Source organism: Lissotriton vulgaris, chromosome 11 (assembly GCF_964263255.1).
Source record: "Lissotriton vulgaris chromosome 11, aLisVul1.2, whole genome shotgun sequence".
NCBI classification, from domain to species: Eukaryota; Metazoa; Chordata; class Amphibia; order Caudata; family Salamandridae; genus Lissotriton; species Lissotriton vulgaris.
In genome coordinates, this window is record NC_141699.1 from 534,202,148 (window position 1) to 534,223,007 (window position 20,860).

Sequence of the window (20,860 nt, forward strand, 5' to 3'; positions counted from 1 at the left end):
TCTCAAATAATGTACATGTATCTTCCATCTACCCATCTTTGCCTTCAGCTGGGAGTCCTGACTAGCCTGCTACCCATTTCAGTAACATGATAAATGTGTCCTATTCCATGCCCTCGTGTCAGATGACATCCTGCTGTAGCTTTATGATGTCAGGGCACCTCTTGATGAGTAGCCATGGATGACAATTACACAGAACAATGAGGCATTAGCAATTCCGCACTAGGTAACTATCTGTAATTATGACTGCAAGGCAAGTGGAATGTGTAATGGGAAAGCACTCTGCAACAATGAAAGCATTGAGCTCCCCTTTTGAAAAGGGTGGCAGAGGTACAAGAACACAGAATATACTAAAGACAATCCTTCTCGACTATAAGAGTCCCATATATAGAGTTGAGGGAGGAGGGTTAAAATAGCTTCCCTCCATGTGAAACTAAGGAAATTGCTCTAAAACAAGATACCTCATTCTAGCCTCAAACACACCAATTTCCTCTGATGACATATTGCTAGCACAAGTATCTAAAGTAGGATTGTCAGCCTTGTAGACAGTAAACATCTTTGATAAGCTATCATGATGCCCGTAGCCTTAACCATATTGCTTCAGTCTTGACAATCAATATTCATGCAGAAGACCACACTAAAAGGTGCTGAGAGCAGTCAGATGCTATGAACTTCATAAAGGTAAAGCAAAATGATAAAGTGAGAGTTTCCCTCACCATGACAAATGGTAAATCAAGCCGAAAGCTGCTGAACTTTTTTTTTGGGGGTGTCAGCAACTCCGAGAAAGTTTCTTCTGAAGCACTCCCTCTGCTGGTCATTCAATATATTCTGCAAATGGGAAAGTCCACTGTTAGTCTATTAACAGAACTTGAATATTTCCAAAGTAATACAATACAACAACAAACACCTTTTGATAAAGAGTTAATAATCAGTATAATGGCAGCTATGATATTGTAAAATCCCACAGCTCAAAAAGAATTCAAATCTCAAATTATTTCAAACTATCACACTTCTCTCAATCCTAAGACTCATTTGCTACAGCTCTCTACACAACTCTACCACCTATATTAGAATGTAGATACAAAAAGACCTCATTGCTAGCCAAGTGACAGCATAATCTGCCCACTTGAATTATTTTAGGCTATGGTATGACTATAACTATTAAGTGATCTGATACTTTTATGGAGGAAGGTTTATGCTGCGGTTACTGGTAATGATCAAAACGATAAACAACAGATTCTACCATCTTCCTTCTTGCACATCCCTATCAGTTAACATATAGAGCACTTGAGAATATTATGATCACCCATACCTTAAACAAATGAATACATCTCAAATAATGCACATGCATCTTCCATCTACCCATCTTTGCCTTCAGCTGGGAGTCCTGACTAGCCTGCTACCCATTTCAGTAACATGATTAATGTGTCCTATTGCATGCCCTCGTGTCAGATGACATCCTGCTGTAGCTTTATGATGTCAGGGCACCTCTTGATGAGTAGCCATGGATGACAATTACACAGAACAATGAGGCATTAGCAATTCCGCACTAGGCAACTATCTGTAATTATGACTGCAAGGCAAGTGGAATGTGTAATGGGAAAGAACTCTGCAACAATGAAAGCATTGAGCTCCCCCTTTGAAAAGGGTGGCAGAGGTACAAGAACACAGAATATACTAAAGACAATCCTTCTCGACTATAAGAGTCCCATATATAGAGTTGAGGGAGGAGGGTTAAAATAGCTTCCCTCCATGTGAAACTAAGGCAATTGCTCTAAAACAAGGTACCTCATTCTAGCCTCAAACACACCAATTTCCTCTGATGACATATTGCTAGCACAAGTATCTAAAGTAGGATTGTCAGCCTTGTAGACAGTAAACATCTTTGATAAGCTATCATGATGCCCGTAGCCTTAACCATATTGCTTCAGTCTTGACAATCAATATTCATGCAGAAGACCACACTAAAAGGTGCTGAGAGCAGTCAGATGCTATGAACTTCATTAAGGTAAAGCAAAATGATAAAGTGAGAGTTTCCCTCACCATGACAAATGGTAAATCAAGCCGAAAGCTGCTGAACTTTATTTTTTGGGGGTGTCAGCAACTCCGAGAAAGTTTCTTCTGCAGCACTCCCTCTGCTGGTCATTCAATATATTCTGCAAATGGGAAAGTCCACTGTTAGTCTATTAACAGAACTTGAATATTTCCAAAGTAATACAATACAACAACAAACACCTTTTGATAAAGAGTTAATAATCAGTATAATGGCAGCTATGATATTGTAAAATCCCACAGCTCAAAAAGAATTCAAATCTCAAATTATTTCAAACTATCACACTTCTCTCAATCCTAAGACTCATTTGCTACAGCTCTCTACACAACTCTACCACCTATATTAGAATGTAGATACAAAAAGACCTCATTGCTAGCCAAGTGACAGCATAATCTGCCCACTTGAATTATTTTAGGCTATGGTATGACTATAACTATTAAGTGATCTGATACTTTTATGGAGGAAGGTTTATGCTGCGGTTACTGGTAATGATCAAAACGATAAACAACAGATTCTACCATCTTCCTTCTTGCACATCCCTATCAGTTAACATATAGAGCACTTGAGAATATTATGATCACCCATACCTTAAACAAATGAATACATCTCAAATAATGCACATGCATCTTCCATCTACCCATCTTTGCCTTCAGCTGGGAGTCCTGACTAGCCTGCTACCCATTTCAGTAACATGATTAATGTGTCCTATTGCATGCCCTCGTGTCAGATGACATCCTGCTGTAGCTTTATGATGTCAGGGCACCTCTTGATGAGTAGCCATGGATGACAATTACACAGAACAATGAGGCATTAGCAATTCCGCACTAGGCAACTATCTGTAATTATGACTGCAAGGCAAGTGGAATGTGTAATGGGAAAGAACTCTGCAACAATGAAAGCATTGAGCTCCCCCTTTGAAAAGGGTGGCAGAGGTACAAGAACACAGAATATACTAAAGACAATCCTTCTCGACTATAAGAGTCCCATATATAGAGTTGAGGGAGGAGGGTTAAAATAGCTTCCCTCCATGTGAAACTAAGGCAATTGCTCTAAAACAAGGTACCTCATTCTAGCCTCAAACACACCAATTTCCTCTGATGACATATTGCTAGCACAAGTATCTAAAGTAGGATTGTCAGCCTTGTAGACAGTAAACATCTTTGATAAGCTATCATGATGCCCGTAGCCTTAACCATATTGCTTCAGTCTTGACAATCAATATTCATGCAGAAGACCACACTAAAAGGTGCTGAGAGCAGTCAGATGCTATGAACTTCATTAAGGTAAAGCAAAATGATAAAGTGAGAGTTTCCCTCACCATGACAAATGGTAAATCAAGCCGAAAGCTGCTGAACTTTATTTTTTGGGGGTGTCAGCAACTCCGAGAAAGTTTCTTCTGCAGCACTCCCTCTGCTGGTCATTCAATATATTCTGCAAATGGGAAAGTCCACTGTTAGTCTATTAACAGAACTTGAATATTTCCAAAGTAATACAATACAACAACAAACACCTTTTGATAAAGAGTTAATAATCAGTATAATGGCAGCTATGATATTGTAAAATCCCACAGCTCAAAAAGAATTCAAATCTCAAATTATTTCAAACTATCACACTTCTCTCAATCCTAAGACTCATTTGCTACAGCTCTCTACACAACTCTACCACCTATATTAGAATGTAGATACAAAAAGACCTCATTGCTAGCCAAGTGACAGCATAATCTGCCCACTTGAATTATTTTAGGCTATGGTATGACTATAACTATTAAGTGATCTGATACTTTTATGGAGGAAGGTTTATGCTGCGGTTACTGGTAATGATCAAAACGATGAACAACAGATTCTACCATCTTCCTTCTTGCACATCCCTATCAGTTAACATATAGAGCACTTGAGAATATTATGATCACCCATACCTTAAACAAATGAATACATCTCAAATAATGCACATGCATCTTCCATCTACCCATCTTTGCCTTCAGCTGGGAGTCCTGACTAGCCTGCTACCCATTTCAGTAACATGATTAATGTGTCCTATTGCATGCCCTCGTGTCAGATGACATCCTGCTGTAGCTTTATGATGTCAGGGCACCTCTTGATGAGTAGCCATGGATGACAATTACACAGAACAATGAGGCATTAGCAATTCCGCACTAGGTAACTATCTGTAATTATGACTGCAAGGCAAGTGGAATGTGTAATGGGAAAGCACTCTGCAACAATGAAAGCATTGAGCTCCCCTTTTGAAAAGGGTGGCAGAGGTACAAGAACACAGAATATACTAAAGACAATCCTTCTCGACTATAAGAGTCCCATATATAGAGTTGAGGGAGGAGGGTTAAAATAGCTTCCCTCCATGTGAAACTAAGGAAATTGCTCTAAAACAAGGTACCTCATTCTAGCCTCAAACACACCAATTTCCTCTGATGACATATTGCTAGCACAAGTATCTAAAGTAGGATTGTCAGCCTTGTAGACAGTAAACATCTTTGATAAGCTATCATGATGCCCGTAGCCTTAACCATATTGCTTCAGTCTTGACAATCAATATTCATGCAGAAGACCACACTAAAAGGTGCTGAGAGCAGTCAGATGCTATGAACTTCATTAAGGTAAAGCAAAATGATAAAGTGAGAGTTTCCCTCACCATGACAAATGGTAAATCAAGCCGAAAGCTGCTGAACTTTTTTTTTGGGGGTGTCAGCAACTCCGAGAAAGTTTCTTCTGCAGCACTCCCTCTGCTGGTCATTCAATATATTCTGCAAATGGGAAAGTCCACTGTTAGTCTATTAACAGAACTTGAATATTTCCAAAGTAATACAATACAACAACAAACACCTTTTGATAAAGAGTTAATAATCAGTATAATGGCAGCTATGATATTGTAAAAACCCACAGCTCAAAAAGAATTCAAATCTCTAATTTTTTCAAACTATCACACTTCTCTCAATCCTAAGACTCATTTGCTACAGCTCTCTACACAACTCTACCACCTATATTAGAATGTAGATACAAAAAGACCTCATTGCTAGCCAAGTGACAGCATAATCTGCCCACTTGAATTATTTTAGGCTATGGTATGACTATAACTATTAAGTGATCAGATACTTTTATGGAGGAAGGTTTATGCTGCGGTTACTGGTAATGATCAAAACGATAAACAACAGATTCTACCATCTTCCTTCTTGCACATCCCTATCAGTTAACATATAGAGCACTTGAGAATATTATGATCACCCATACCTTAAACAAATGAATACATCTCAAATAATGCACATGCATCTTCCATCTACCCATCTTTGCCTTCAGCTGGGAGTCCTGACTAGCCTGCTACCCATTTCAGTAACATGATTAATGTGTCCTATTGCATGCCCTCGTGTCAGATGACATCCTGCTGTAGCTTTATGATGTCAGGGCACCTCTTGATGAGTAGCCATGGATGACAATTACACAGAACAATGAGGCATTAGCAATTCCGCACTAGGCAACTATCTGTAATTATGACTGCAAGGCAAGTGGAATGTGTAATGGGAAAGAACTCTGCAACAATGAAAGCATTGAGCTCCCCCTTTGAAAAGGGTGGCAGAGGTACAAGAACACAGAATATACTAAAGACAATCCTTCTCGACTATAAGAGTCCCATATATAGAGTTGAGGGAGGAGGGTTAAAATAGCTTCCCTCCATGTGAAACTAAGGCAATTGCTCTAAAACAAGATACCTCATTCTAGCCTCAAACACACCAATTTCCTCTGATGACATATTGCTAGCACAAGTATCTAAAGTAGGATTGTCAGCCTTTAGACAGTAAACATCTTTGATAAGCTATCATGATGCCCGTAGCCTTAACCATATTGCTTCAGTCTTGACAATCAATATTCATGCAGAAGACCACACTAAAAGGTGCTGAGAGCAGTCAGATGCTATGAACTTCATTAAGGTAAAGCAAAATGATAAAGTGAGAGTTTCCCTCACCATGCCAAATGGTAAATCAAGCCGAAAGCTGCTGAACTTTTTTTTTTGGGGTGTCAGCAACTCCGAGAAAGTTTCTTCTGAAGCACTCCCTCTGCTGGTCATTCAATATATTCTGCAAATGGGAAAGTCCACTGTTAGTCTATTAACAGAACTTGAATATTTCCAAAGTAATACAATACAACAACAAACACCTTTTGATAAAGAGTTAATAATCAGTATAATGGCAGCTATGATATTGTAAAAACCCACAGCTCAAAAAGAATTCAAATCTCAAATTTTTTCAAACTATCACACTTCTCTCAATCCTAAGACTCATTTGCTACAGCTCTCTACACAACTGTACCACCTATATTAGAATGTAGATACAAAAAGACCCCATTGCTAGCCAAGTGACAGCATAATCTGCCCACTTGAATTACTTTAGGCTATGGTATGCCTATAACTATTAGGTGATCTGATACGTTTATGGAGGAAGGTTTATGCTGCGGTTACTGGTAATGATCAAAACGATAAACAACAGATTCTACCATCTTCCTTCTTGCACATCCATATCAGTTAACATATAGAGCACTTGAGAATATTATGATCACCCATACCTTAAACAAATGAATACATCTCAAATAATGCACATGTATCTTCCATCTACCCATCTTTGCCTTCAGCTGGGAGTCCTGACTAGCCTGGTACCCATTTCAGTAACATGATAAATGTGTCCTATTGCATGCCCTCGTGTCAGATGACATCCTGCTGTAGCTTTATGATGTCAGGGCACCTCTTGATGAGTAGCCATGGATGACAATTACACAGAACAATGAGGCATTAGCAATTCCGCACTAGGTAACTATCTGTAATTATGACTGCAAGGCAAGTGGAATGTGTAATGGGAAAGCACTCTGCAACAATGAAAGCATTGAGCTCCCCTTTTGAAAAGGGTGGCAGAGGTACAAGAACACAGAATATACTAAAGACAATCCTTCTCGACTATAAGAGTCCCATATATAGAGTTGAGGGAGGAGGGTTAAAATAGCTTCCCTCCATGTGAAACTAAGGCAATTGCTCTAAAACAAGATACCTCATTCTAGCCTCAAACACACCAATTTCCTCTGATGACATATTGCTAGCACAAGTATCTAAAGTAGGATTGTCAGCCTTGTAGACAGTAAACATCTTTGATAAGCTATCATGATGCCCGTAGCCTTAACCATATTGCTTCAGTCTTGACAATCAATATTCATGCAGAAGACCACACTAAAAGGTGCTGAGAGCAGTCAGATGCTATGAACTTCATTAAGGTAAAGCAAAATGATAAAGTGAGAGTTTCCCTCACCATGACAAATGGTAAATCAAGCCGAAAGCTGCTGAACTTTTTTTTTGGGGGTGTCAGCAACTCCGAGAAAGTTTCTTCTGCAGCACTCCCTCTGCTGGTCATTCAATATATTCTGCAAATGGGAAAGTCCACTGTTAGTCTATTAACAGAACTTGAATATTTCCAAAGTAATACAATACAACAACAAACACCTTTTGATAAAGAGTTAATAATCAGTATAATGGCAGCTATGATATTGTAAAAACCCACAGCTCAAAAAGAATTCAAATCTCAAATTTTTTCAAACTATCACACTTCTCTCAATCCTAAGACTCATTTGCTACAGCTCTCTACACAACTGTACCACCTATATTAGAATGTAGATACAAAAAGACCTCATTGCTAGCCAAGTGACAGCATAATCTGCCCACTTGAATTATTCTAGGCTATGGTATGACTAGAACTATTAAGTGATCTGATACTTTTATGGAGGAAGGTTTATGCTGCGGTTACTGGTAATGATCAAAACGATGAACAACAGATTCTACCATCTTCCTTCTTGCACATCCCTATCAGTTAACATATAGAGCACTTGAGAATATTATGATCACCCATACCTTAAACAAATGAATACATCTCAAATAATGCACATGTATCTTCCATCTACCCATCTTTGCCTTCAGCTGGGAGTCCTGACTAGCCTGCTACCCATTTCAGTAACATGATAAATGTGTCCTATTGCATGCCCTCGTGTCAGATGACATCCTGCTGTAGCTTTATGATGTCAGGGCACCTCTTGATGAGTAGCCATGGATGACAATTACACAGAACAATGAGGCATTAGCAATTCCGCACTAGGTAACTATCTGTAATTATGACTGCAAGGCAAGTGGAATGTGTAATGGGAAAGCACTCTGCAACAATGAAAGCATTGAGCTCCCCTTTTGAAAAGGGTGGCAGAGGTACAAGAACACAGAATATACTAAAGACAATCCTTCTCGACTATAAGAGTCCCATATATAGAGTTGAGGGAGGAGGGTTAAAATAGCTTCCCTCCATGTGAAACTAAGGAAATTGCTCTAAAACAAGATACCTCATTCTAGCCTCAAACACACCAATTTCCTCTGATGACATATTGCTAGCACAAGTATCTAAAGTAGGATTGTCAGCCTTGTAGACAGTAAACATCTTTGATAAGCTATCATGATGCCCGTAGCCTTAACCATATTGCTTCAGTCTTGACAATCAATATTCATGCAGAAGACCACACTAAAAGGTGCTGAGAGCAGTCAGATGCTATGAACTTCATTAAGGTAAAGCAAAATGATAAAGTGAGATTTTCCCTCACCATGACAAATGGTAAATCAAGCCGAAAGCTGCTGAACTTTTTTTTTGGGGGTGTCAGCAACTCCGAGAAAGTTTCTTCTGAAGCACTCCCTCTGCTGGTCATTCAATATATTCTGCAAATGGGAAAGTCCACTGTTAGTCTATTAACAGAACTTGTATTGTATTACTTTGGAAATATTCAACAACAAACACCTTTTGATAAAGAGTTAATAATCAGTATAATGGCAGCTATGATATTGTAAAATCCCACAGCTCAAAAAGAATTCAAATCTCAAATTATTTCAAACTATCACACTTCTCTCAATCCTAAGACTCATTTGCTACAGCTCTCTACACAACTCTACCACCTATATTAGAATGTAGATACAAAAAGACCTCATTGCTAGCCAAGTGACAGCATAATCTGCCCACTTGAATTATTTTAGGCTATGGTATGACTATAACTATTAAGTGATCTGATACTTTTATGGAGGAAGGTTTATGCTGCGGTTACTGGTAATGATCAAAACGATAAACAACAGATTCTACCATCTTCCTTCTTGCACATCCCTATCAGTTAACATATAGAGCACTTGAGAATATTATGATCACCCATACCTTAAACAAATGAATACATCTCAAATAATGCACATGCATCTTCCATCTACCCATCTTTGCCTTCAGCTGGGAGTCCTGACTAGCCTGCTACCCATTTCAGTAACATGATTAATGTGTCCTATTGCATGCCCTCGTGTCAGATGACATCCTGCTGTAGCTTTATGATGTCAGGGCACCTCTTGATGAGTAGCCATGGATGACAATTACACAGAACAATGAGGCATTAGCAATTCCGCACTAGGCAACTATCTGTAATTATGACTGCAAGGCAAGTGGAATGTGTAATGGGAAAGAACTCTGCAACAATGAAAGCATTGAGCTCCCCCTTTGAAAAGGGTGGCAGAGGTACAAGAACACAGAATATACTAAAGACAATCCTTCTCGACTATAAGAGTCCCATATATAGAGTTGAGGGAGGAGGGTTAAAATAGCTTCCCTCCATGTGAAACTAAGGCAATTGCTCTAAAACAAGGTACCTCATTCTAGCCTCAAACACACCAATTTCCTCTGATGACATATTGCTAGCACAAGTATCTAAAGTAGGATTGTCAGCCTTGTAGACAGTAAACATCTTTGATAAGCTATCATGATGCCCGTAGCCTTAACCATATTGCTTCAGTCTTGACAATCAATATTCATGCAGAAGACCACACTAAAAGGTGCTGAGAGCAGTCAGATGCTATGAACTTCATTAAGGTAAAGCAAAATGATAAAGTGAGAGTTTCCCTCACCATGACAAATGGTAAATCAAGCCGAAAGCTGCTGAACTTTATTTTTTGGGGGTGTCAGCAACTCCGAGAAAGTTTCTTCTGCAGCACTCCCTCTGCTGGTCATTCAATATATTCTGCAAATGGGAAAGTCCACTGTTAGTCTATTAACAGAACTTGAATATTTCCAAAGTAATACAATACAACAACAAACACCTTTTGATAAAGAGTTAATAATCAGTATAATGGCAGCTATGATATTGTAAAATCCCACAGCTCAAAAAGAATTCAAATCTCAAATTATTTCAAACTATCACACTTCTCTCAATCCTAAGACTCATTTGCTACAGCTCTCTACACAACTCTACCACCTATATTAGAATGTAGATACAAAAAGACCTCATTGCTAGCCAAGTGACAGCATAATCTGCCCACTTGAATTATTTTAGGCTATGGTATGACTATAACTATTAAGTGATCTGATACTTTTATGGAGGAAGGTTTATGCTGCGGTTACTGGTAATGATCAAAACGATGAACAACAGATTCTACCATCTTCCTTCTTGCACATCCCTATCAGTTAACATATAGAGCACTTGAGAATATTATGATCACCCATACCTTAAACAAATGAATACATCTCAAATAATGCACATGCATCTTCCATCTACCCATCTTTGCCTTCAGCTGGGAGTCCTGACTAGCCTGCTACCCATTTCAGTAACATGATTAATGTGTCCTATTGCATGCCCTCGTGTCAGATGACATCCTGCTGTAGCTTTATGATGTCAGGGCACCTCTTGATGAGTAGCCATGGATGACAATTACACAGAACAATGAGGCATTAGCAATTCCGCACTAGGTAACTATCTGTAATTATGACTGCAAGGCAAGTGGAATGTGTAATGGGAAAGCACTCTGCAACAATGAAAGCATTGAGCTCCCCTTTTGAAAAGGGTGGCAGAGGTACAAGAACACAGAATATACTAAAGACAATCCTTCTCGACTATAAGAGTCCCATATATAGAGTTGAGGGAGGAGGGTTAAAATAGCTTCCCTCCATGTGAAACTAAGGAAATTGCTCTAAAACAAGGTACCTCATTCTAGCCTCAAACACACCAATTTCCTCTGATGACATATTGCTAGCACAAGTATCTAAAGTAGGATTGTCAGCCTTGTAGACAGTAAACATCTTTGATAAGCTATCATGATGCCCGTAGCCTTAACCATATTGCTTCAGTCTTGACAATCAATATTCATGCAGAAGACCACACTAAAAGGTGCTGAGAGCAGTCAGATGCTATGAACTTCATTAAGGTAAAGCAAAATGATAAAGTGAGAGTTTCCCTCACCATGACAAATGGTAAATCAAGCCGAAAGCTGCTGAACTTTTTTTTTGGGGGTGTCAGCAACTCCGAGAAAGTTTCTTCTGCAGCACTCCCTCTGCTGGTCATTCAATATATTCTGCAAATGGGAAAGTCCACTGTTAGTCTATTAACAGAACTTGAATATTTCCAAAGTAATACAATACAACAACAAACACCTTTTGATAAAGAGTTAATAATCAGTATAATGGCAGCTATGATATTGTAAAAACCCACAGCTCAAAAAGAATTCAAATCTCAAATTTTTTCAAACTATCACACTTCTCTCAATCCTAAGACTCATTTGCTACAGCTCTCTACACAACTCTACCACCTATATTAGAATGTAGATACAAAAAGACCTCATTGCTAGCCAAGTGACAGCATAATCTGCCCACTTGAATTATTTTAGGCTATGGTATGACTATAACTATTAAGTGATCAGATACTTTTATGGAGGAAGGTTTATGCTGCGGTTACTGGTAATGATCAAAACGATGAACAACAGATTCTACCATCTTCCTTCTTGCACATCCCTATCAGTTAACATATAGAGCACTTGAGAATATTATGATCACCCATACCTTAAACAAATGAATACATCTCAAATAATGCACATGCATCTTCCATCTACCCATCTTTGCCTTCAGCTGGGAGTCCTGACTAGCCTGCTACCCATTTCAGTAACATGATTAATGTGTCCTATTGCATGCCCTCGTGTCAGATGACATCCTGCTGTAGCTTTATGATGTCAGGGCACCTCTTGATGAGTAGCCATGGATGACAATTACACAGAACAATGAGGCATTAGCAATTCCGCACTAGGTAACTATCTGTAATTATGACTGCAAGGCAAGTGGAATGTGTAATGGGAAAGCACTCTGCAACAATGAAAGCATTGAGCTCCCCTTTTGAAAAGGGTGGCAGAGGTACAAGAACACAGAATATACTAAAGACAATCCTTCTCGACTATAAGAGTCCCATATATAGAGTTGAGGGAGGAGGGTTAAAATAGCTTCCCTCCATGTGAAACTAAGGAAATTGCTCTAAAACAAGATACCTCATTCTAGCCTCAAACACACCAATTTCCTCTGATGACATATTGCTAGCACAAGTATCTAAAGTAGGATTGTCAGCCTTGTAGACAGTAAACATCTTTGATAAGCTATCATGATGCCCGTAGCCTTAACCATATTGCTTCAGTCTTGACAATCAATATTCATGCAGAAGACCACACTAAAAGGTGCTGAGAGCAGTCAGATGCTATGAACTTCATTAAGGTAAAGCAAAATGATAAAGTGAGATTTTCCCTCACCATGACAAATGGTAAATCAAGCCGAAAGCTGCTGAACTTTTTTTTTGGGGGTGTCAGCAACTCCGAGAAAGTTTCTTCTGAAGCACTCCCTCTGCTGGTCATTCAATATATTCTGCAAATGGGAAAGTCCACTGTTAGTCTATTAACAGAACTTGAATATTTCCAAAGTAATACAATACAACAACAAACACCTTTTGATAAAGAGTTAATAATCAGTATAATGGCAGCTATGATATTGTAAAATCCCACAGCTCAAAAAGAATTCAAATCTCAAATTATTTCAAACTATCACACTTCTCTCAATCCTAAGACTCATTTGCTACAGCTCTCTACACAACTCTACCACCTATATTAGAATGTAGATACAAAAAGACCTCATTGCTAGCCAAGTGACAGCATAATCTGCCCACTTGAATTATTTTAGGCTATGGTATGACTATAACTATTAAGTGATCTGATACTTTTATGGAGGAAGGTTTATGCTGCGGTTACTGGTAATGATCAAAACGATAAACAACAGATTCTACCATCTTCCTTCTTGCACATCCCTATCAGTTAACATATAGAGCACTTGAGAATATTATGATCACCCATACCTTAAACAAATGAATACATCTCAAATAATGCACATGCATCTTCCATCTACCCATCTTTGCCTTCAGCTGGGAGTCCTGACTAGCCTGCTACCCATTTCAGTAACATGATTAATGTGTCCTATTGCATGCCCTCGTGTCAGATGACATCCTGCTGTAGCTTTATGATGTCAGGGCACCTCTTGATGAGTAGCCATGGATGACAATTACACAGAACAATGAGGCATTAGCAATTCCGCACTAGGCAACTATCTGTAATTATGACTGCAAGGCAAGTGGAATGTGTAATGGGAAAGAACTCTGCAACAATGAAAGCATTGAGCTCCCCCTTTGAAAAGGGTGGCAGAGGTACAAGAACACAGAATATACTAAAGACAATCCTTCTCGACTATAAGAGTCCCATATATAGAGTTGAGGGAGGAGGGTTAAAATAGCTTCCCTCCATGTGAAACTAAGGCAATTGCTCTAAAACAAGGTACCTCATTCTAGCCTCAAACACACCAATTTCCTCTGATGACATATTGCTAGCACAAGTATCTAAAGTAGGATTGTCAGCCTTGTAGACAGTAAACATCTTTGATAAGCTATCATGATGCCCGTAGCCTTAACCATATTGCTTCAGTCTTGACAATCAATATTCATGCAGAAGACCACACTAAAAGGTGCTGAGAGCAGTCAGATGCTATGAACTTCATTAAGGTAAAGCAAAATGATAAAGTGAGAGTTTCCCTCACCATGACAAATGGTAAATCAAGCCGAAAGCTGCTGAACTTTATTTTTTGGGGGTGTCAGCAACTCCGAGAAAGTTTCTTCTGCAGCACTCCCTCTGCTGGTCATTCAATATATTCTGCAAATGGGAAAGTCCACTGTTAGTCTATTAACAGAACTTGAATATTTCCAAAGTAATACAATACAACAACAAACACCTTTTGATAAAGAGTTAATAATCAGTATAATGGCAGCTATGATATTGTAAAATCCCACAGCTCAAAAAGAATTCAAATCTCAAATTATTTCAAACTATCACACTTCTCTCAATCCTAAGACTCATTTGCTACAGCTCTCTACACAACTCTACCACCTATATTAGAATGTAGATACAAAAAGACCTCATTGCTAGCCAAGTGACAGCATAATCTGCCCACTTGAATTATTTTAGGCTATGGTATGACTATAACTATTAAGTGATCTGATACTTTTATGGAGGAAGGTTTATGCTGCGGTTACTGGTAATGATCAAAACGATGAACAACAGATTCTACCATCTTCCTTCTTGCACATCCCTATCAGTTAACATATAGAGCACTTGAGAATATTATGATCACCCATACCTTAAACAAATGAATACATCTCAAATAATGTACATGTATCTTCCATCTACCCATCTTTGCCTTCAGCTGGGAGTCCTGACTAGCCTGCTACCCATTTCAGTAACATGATAAATGTGTCCTATTCCATGCCCTCGTGTCAGATGACATCCTGCTGTAGCTTTATGATGTCAGGGCACCTCTTGATGAGTAGCCATGGATGACAATTACACAGAACAATGAGGCATTAGCAATTCCGCACTAGGTAACTATCTGTAATTATGACTGCAAGGCAAGTGGAATGTGTAATGGGAAAGCACTCTGCAACAATGAAAGCATTGAGCTCCCCTTTTGAAAAGGGTGGCAGAGGTACAAGAACACAGAATATACTAAAGACAATCCTTCTCGACTATAAGAGTCCCATATATAGAGTTGAGGGAGGAGGGTTAAAATAGCTTCCCTCCATGTGAAACTAAGGAAATTGCTCTAAAACAAGATACCTCATTCTAGCCTCAAACACACCAATTTCCTCTGATGACATATTGCTAGCACAAGTATCTAAAGTAGGATTGTCAGCCTTGTAGACAGTAAACATCTTTGATAAGCTATCATGATGCCCGTAGCCTTAACCATATTGCTTCAGTCTTGACAATCAATATTCATGCAGAAGACCACACTAAAAGGTGCTGAGAGCAGTCAGATGCTATGAACTTCATAAAGGTAAAGCAAAATGATAAAGTGAGAGTTTCCCTCACCATGACAAATGGTAAATCAAGCCGAAAGCTGCTGAACTTTTTTTTTGGGGGTGTCAGCAACTCCGAGAAAGTTTCTTCTGAAGCACTCCCTCTGCTGGTCATTCAATATATTCTGCAAATGGGAAAGTCCACTGTTAGTCTATTAACAGAACTTGAATATTTCCAAAGTAATACAATACAACAACAAACACCTTTTGATAAAGAGTTAATAATCAGTATAATGGCAGCTATGATATTGTAAAATCCCACAGCTCAAAAAGAATTCAAATCTCAAATTATTTCAAACTATCACACTTCTCTCAATCCTAAGACTCATTTGCTACAGCTCTCTACACAACTCTACCACCTATATTAGAATGTAGATACAAAAAGACCTCATTGCTAGCCAAGTGACAGCATAATCTGCCCACTTGAATTATTTTAGGCTATGGTATGACTATAACTATTAAGTGATCTGATACTTTTATGGAGGAAGGTTTATGCTGCGGTTACTGGTAATGATCAAAACGATAAACAACAGATTCTACCATCTTCCTTCTTGCACATCCCTATCAGTTAACATATAGAGCACTTGAGAATATTATGATCACCCATACCTTAAACAAATGAATACATCTCAAATAATGCACATGCATCTTCCATCTACCCATCTTTGCCTTCAGCTGGGAGTCCTGACTAGCCTGCTACCCATTTCAGTAACATGATTAATGTGTCCTATTGCATGCCCTCGTGTCAGATGACATCCTGCTGTAGCTTTATGATGTCAGGGCACCTCTTGATGAGTAGCCATGGATGACAATTACACAGAACAATGAGGCATTAGCAATTCCGCACTAGGCAACTATCTGTAATTATGACTGCAAGGCAAGTGGAATGTGTAATGGGAAAGAACTCTGCAACAATGAAAGCATTGAGCTCCCCCTTTGAAAAGGGTGGCAGAGGTACAAGAACACAGAATATACTAAAGACAATCCTTCTCGACTATAAGAGTCCCATATATAGAGTTGAGGGAGGAGGGTTAAAATAGCTTCCCTCCATGTGAAACTAAGGCAATTGCTCTAAAACAAGGTACCTCATTCTAGCCTCAAACACACCAATTTCCTCTGATGACATATTGCTAGCACAAGTATCTAAAGTAGGATTGTCAGCCTTGTAGACAGTAAACATCTTTGATAAGCTATCATGATGCCCGTAGCCTTAACCATATTGCTTCAGTCTTGACAATCAATATTCATGCAGAAGACTACACTAAAAGGTGCTGAGAGCAGTCAGATGCTATGAACTTCATTAAGGTAAAGCAAAATGATAAAGTGAGAGTTTCCCTCACCATGACAAATGGTAAATCAAGCCGAAAGCTGCTGAACTTTATTTTTTGGGGGTGTCAGCAACTCCGAGAAAGTTTCTTCTGCAGCACTCCCTCTGCTGGTCATTCAATATATTCTGCAAATGGGAAAGTCCACTGTTAGTCTATTAACAGAACTTGAATATTTCCAAAGTAATACAATACAACAACAAACACCTTTTGATAAAGAGTTAATAATCAGTATAATGGCAGCTATGATATTGTAAAATCCCACAGCTCAAAAAGAATTCAAATCTCAAATTATTTCAAACTATCACACTTCTCTCAATCCTAAGACTCATTTGCTACAGCTCTCTACACAACTCTACCACCTATATTAGAATGTAGATACAAAAAGACCTCATTGCTAGCCAAGTGACAGCATAATCTGCCCACTTGAATTATTTTAGGCTATGGTATGACTATAACTATTAAGTGATCTGATACTTTTATGGAGGAAGGTTTATGCTGCGGTTACTGGTAATGATCAAAACGATGAACAACAGATTCTACCATCTTCCTTCTTGCACATCCCTATCAGTTAACATATAGAGCACTTGAGAATATTATGATCACCCATACCTTAAACAAATGAATACATCTCAAATAATGTACATGTATCTTCCATCTACCCATCTTTGCCTTCAGCTGGGAGTCCTGACTAGCCTGCTACCCATTTCAGTAACATGATAAATGTGTCCTATTCCATGCCCTCGTGTCAGATGACATCCTGCTGTAGCTTTATGATGTCAGGGCACCTCTTGATGAGTAGCCATGGATGACAATTACACAGAACAATGAGGCATTAGCAATTCCGCACTAGGTAACTATCTGTAATTATGACTGCAAGGCAAGTGGAATGTGTAATGGGAAAGCACTCTGCAACAATGAAAGCATTGAGCTCCCCTTTTGAAAAGGGTGGCAGAGGTACAAGAACACAGAATATACTAAAGACAATCCTTCTCGACTATAAGAGTCCCATATATAGAGTTGAGGGAGGAGGGTTAAAATAGCTTCCCTCCATGTGAAACTAAGGAAATTGCTCTAAAACAAGATACCTCATTCTAGCCTCAAACACACCAATTTCCTCTGATGACATATTGCTAGCACAAGTATCTAAAGTAGGATTGTCAGCCTTGTAGACAGTAAACATCTTTGATAAGCTATCATGATGCCCGTAGCCTTAACCATATTGCTTCAGTCTTGACAATCAATATTCATGCAGAAGACCACACTAAAAGGTGCTGAGAGCAGTCAGATGCTATGAACTTCATAAAGGTAAAGCAAAATGATAAAGTGAGAGTTTCCCTCACCATGACAAATGGTAAATCAAGCCGAAAGCTGCTGAACTTTTTTTTTGGGGGTGTCAGCAACTCCGAGAAAGTTTCTTCTGAAGCACTCCCTCTGCTGGTCATTCAATATATTCTGCAAATGGGAAAGTCCACTGTTAGTCTATTAACAGAACTTGAATATTTCCAAAGTAATACAATACAACAACAAACACCTTTTGATAAAGAGTTAATAATCAGTATAATGGCAGCTATGATATTGTAAAATCCCACAGCTCAAAAAGAATTCAAATCTCAAATTATTTCAAACTATCACACTTCTCTCAATCCTAAGACTCATTTGCTACAGCTCTCTACACAACTCTACCACCTATATTAGAATGTAGATACAAAAAGACCTCATTGCTAGCCAAGTGACAGCATAATCTGCCCACTTGAATTATTTTAGGCTATGGTATGACTATAACTATTAAGTGATCTGATACTTTTATGGAGGAAGGTTTATGCTGCGGTTACTGGTAATGATCAAAACGATAAACAACAGATTCTACCATCTTCCTTCTTGCACATCCCTATCAGTTAACATATAGAGCACTTGAGAATATTATGATCACCCATACCTTAAACAAATGAATACATCTCAAATAATGCACATGCATCTTCCATCTACCCATCTTTGCCTTCAGCTGGGAGTCCTGACTAGCCTGCTACCCATTTCAGTACCATGATTAATGTGTCCTATTGCATGCCCTCGTGTCAGATGACATCCTGCTGTAGCTTTATGATGTCAGGGCACCTCTTGATGAGTAGCCATGGATGACAATTACACAGAACAATGAGGCATTAGCAATTCCGCACTAGGTAACTATCTGTAATTATGACTGCAAGGCAAGTGGAATGTGTAATGGGAAAGCACTCTGCAACAATGAAAGCATTGAGCTCCCCTTTTGAAAAGGGTGGCAGAGGTACAAGAACACAGAATATACTAAAGACAATCCTTCTCGACTATAAGAGTCCCATATATAGAGTTGAGGGAGGAGGGTTAAAATAGCTTCCCTCCATGTGAAACTAAGGAAATTGCTCTAAAACAAGGTACCTCATTCTAGCCTCAAACACACCAATTTCCTCTGATGACATATTGCTAGCACAAGTATCTAAAGTAGGATTGTCAGCCTTGTAGACAGTAAACATCTTTGATAAGCTATCATGATGCCCGTAGCCTTAACCATATTGCTTCAGTCTTGACAATCAATATTCATGCAGAAGACCACACTAAAAGGTGCTGAGAGCAGTCAGATGCTATGAACTTCATTAAGGTAAAGCAAAATGATAAAGTGAGAGTTTCCCTCACCATGACAAATGGTAAATCAAGCCGAAAGCTGCTGAACTTTTTTTTTGGGGGTGTCAGCAACTCCGAGAAAGTTTCTTCTGCAGCACTCCCTCTGCTGGTCATTCAATATATTCTGCAAATGGGAAAGTCCACTGTTAGTCTATTAACAGAACTTGAATATTTCCAAAGTAATACAATACAACAACAAACACCTTTTGATAAAGAGTTAATAATCAGTATAATGGCAGCTATGATATTGTAAAAACCCACAGCTCAAAAAGAATTCAAATCTCTAATTTTTTCAAACTATCACACTTCTCTCAATCCTAAGACTCATTTGCTACAGCTCTCTACACAACTCTACCACCTATATTAGAATGTAGATACAAAAAGACCTCATTGCTAGCCAAGTGACAGCATAATCTGCCCACTTGAATTATTTTAGGCTATGGTATGACTATAACTATTAAGTGATCAGATACTTTTATGGAGGAAGGTTTATGCTGCGGTTACTGGTAATGATCAAAACGATGAACAACAGATTCTACCATCTTCCTTCTTGCACATCCATATCAGTTAACATATAGAGCACTTGAGAATATTATGATCACCCATACCTTAAAACAAATGAATACATCTCAAATAATGCACATGTATCTTCCATCTACCCATCTTTGCCTTCAGCTGGGAGTCCTGACTAGCCTGCTACCAATTTCAGTAACATGATAAATGTGTCCTATTGCATGCCCTCATGTCAGATGACATCCTGCTGTAGCTTTATGATGTCAGGGCACCTCTTGATGAGTAGCCATGGATGACAATTACACAGAGCAATGAGGCATTAGCAATTCCGCACTAGGTAACTATCTGTAATTATGACTGCAAGGCAAGTGGAATGTGTAATGGGAAAGAACTTTGCAACAATGAAAGCATTGAGCTCCCCTTTTGAAAAGGGTGGCAGAGGTACAAGAACACAGAATATACTAAAGACAATCCTTCTCAAATATAAGAGTCCCATATATAGAGTTGAGGGAGGAGGGTTAATATAGCTTCCCTCCATGTGAAACTAAGGCAATTGCTCTAAAACAAGATACCTCATTCTAGCCTCAAACACACCAATTTCCTCTGATGACATATTGCTAGCACAAGTATCTAAAGTAGGATTGTCAGCCTTGTAGACAGTAAACATCTTTGATAAACTATCATGATGCCCGTAGCCTTAACCATATTGCTTCAGTCTTGACAATCCATATTCATGCATAAGACCACACTAAAAGGTGCTGAGAGCAGTCAGAAGCTATGAACTTCATTAAGGTAAAGCAAAATGATAAAGTGAGAGTTTCCCTCACCACGACAAATGGTAAATCAAGCTGAAAGCTGCTGAACTTTTTTTTTGGGGGTGTCAGCAACTCCGAGAAAGTTTCTTCTGCAGCACTCCCTCTGCTGGTCATTCAATATATTCTGCAAATGGGAAAGTCCACTGTTAGTCTATTAACAGAACTTGAATATTTCCAAAGTAATACAATACAACAACAAACACCTTTTGATAAAGAGTTAATAATCAGTATAATGGCAGCTATGATATT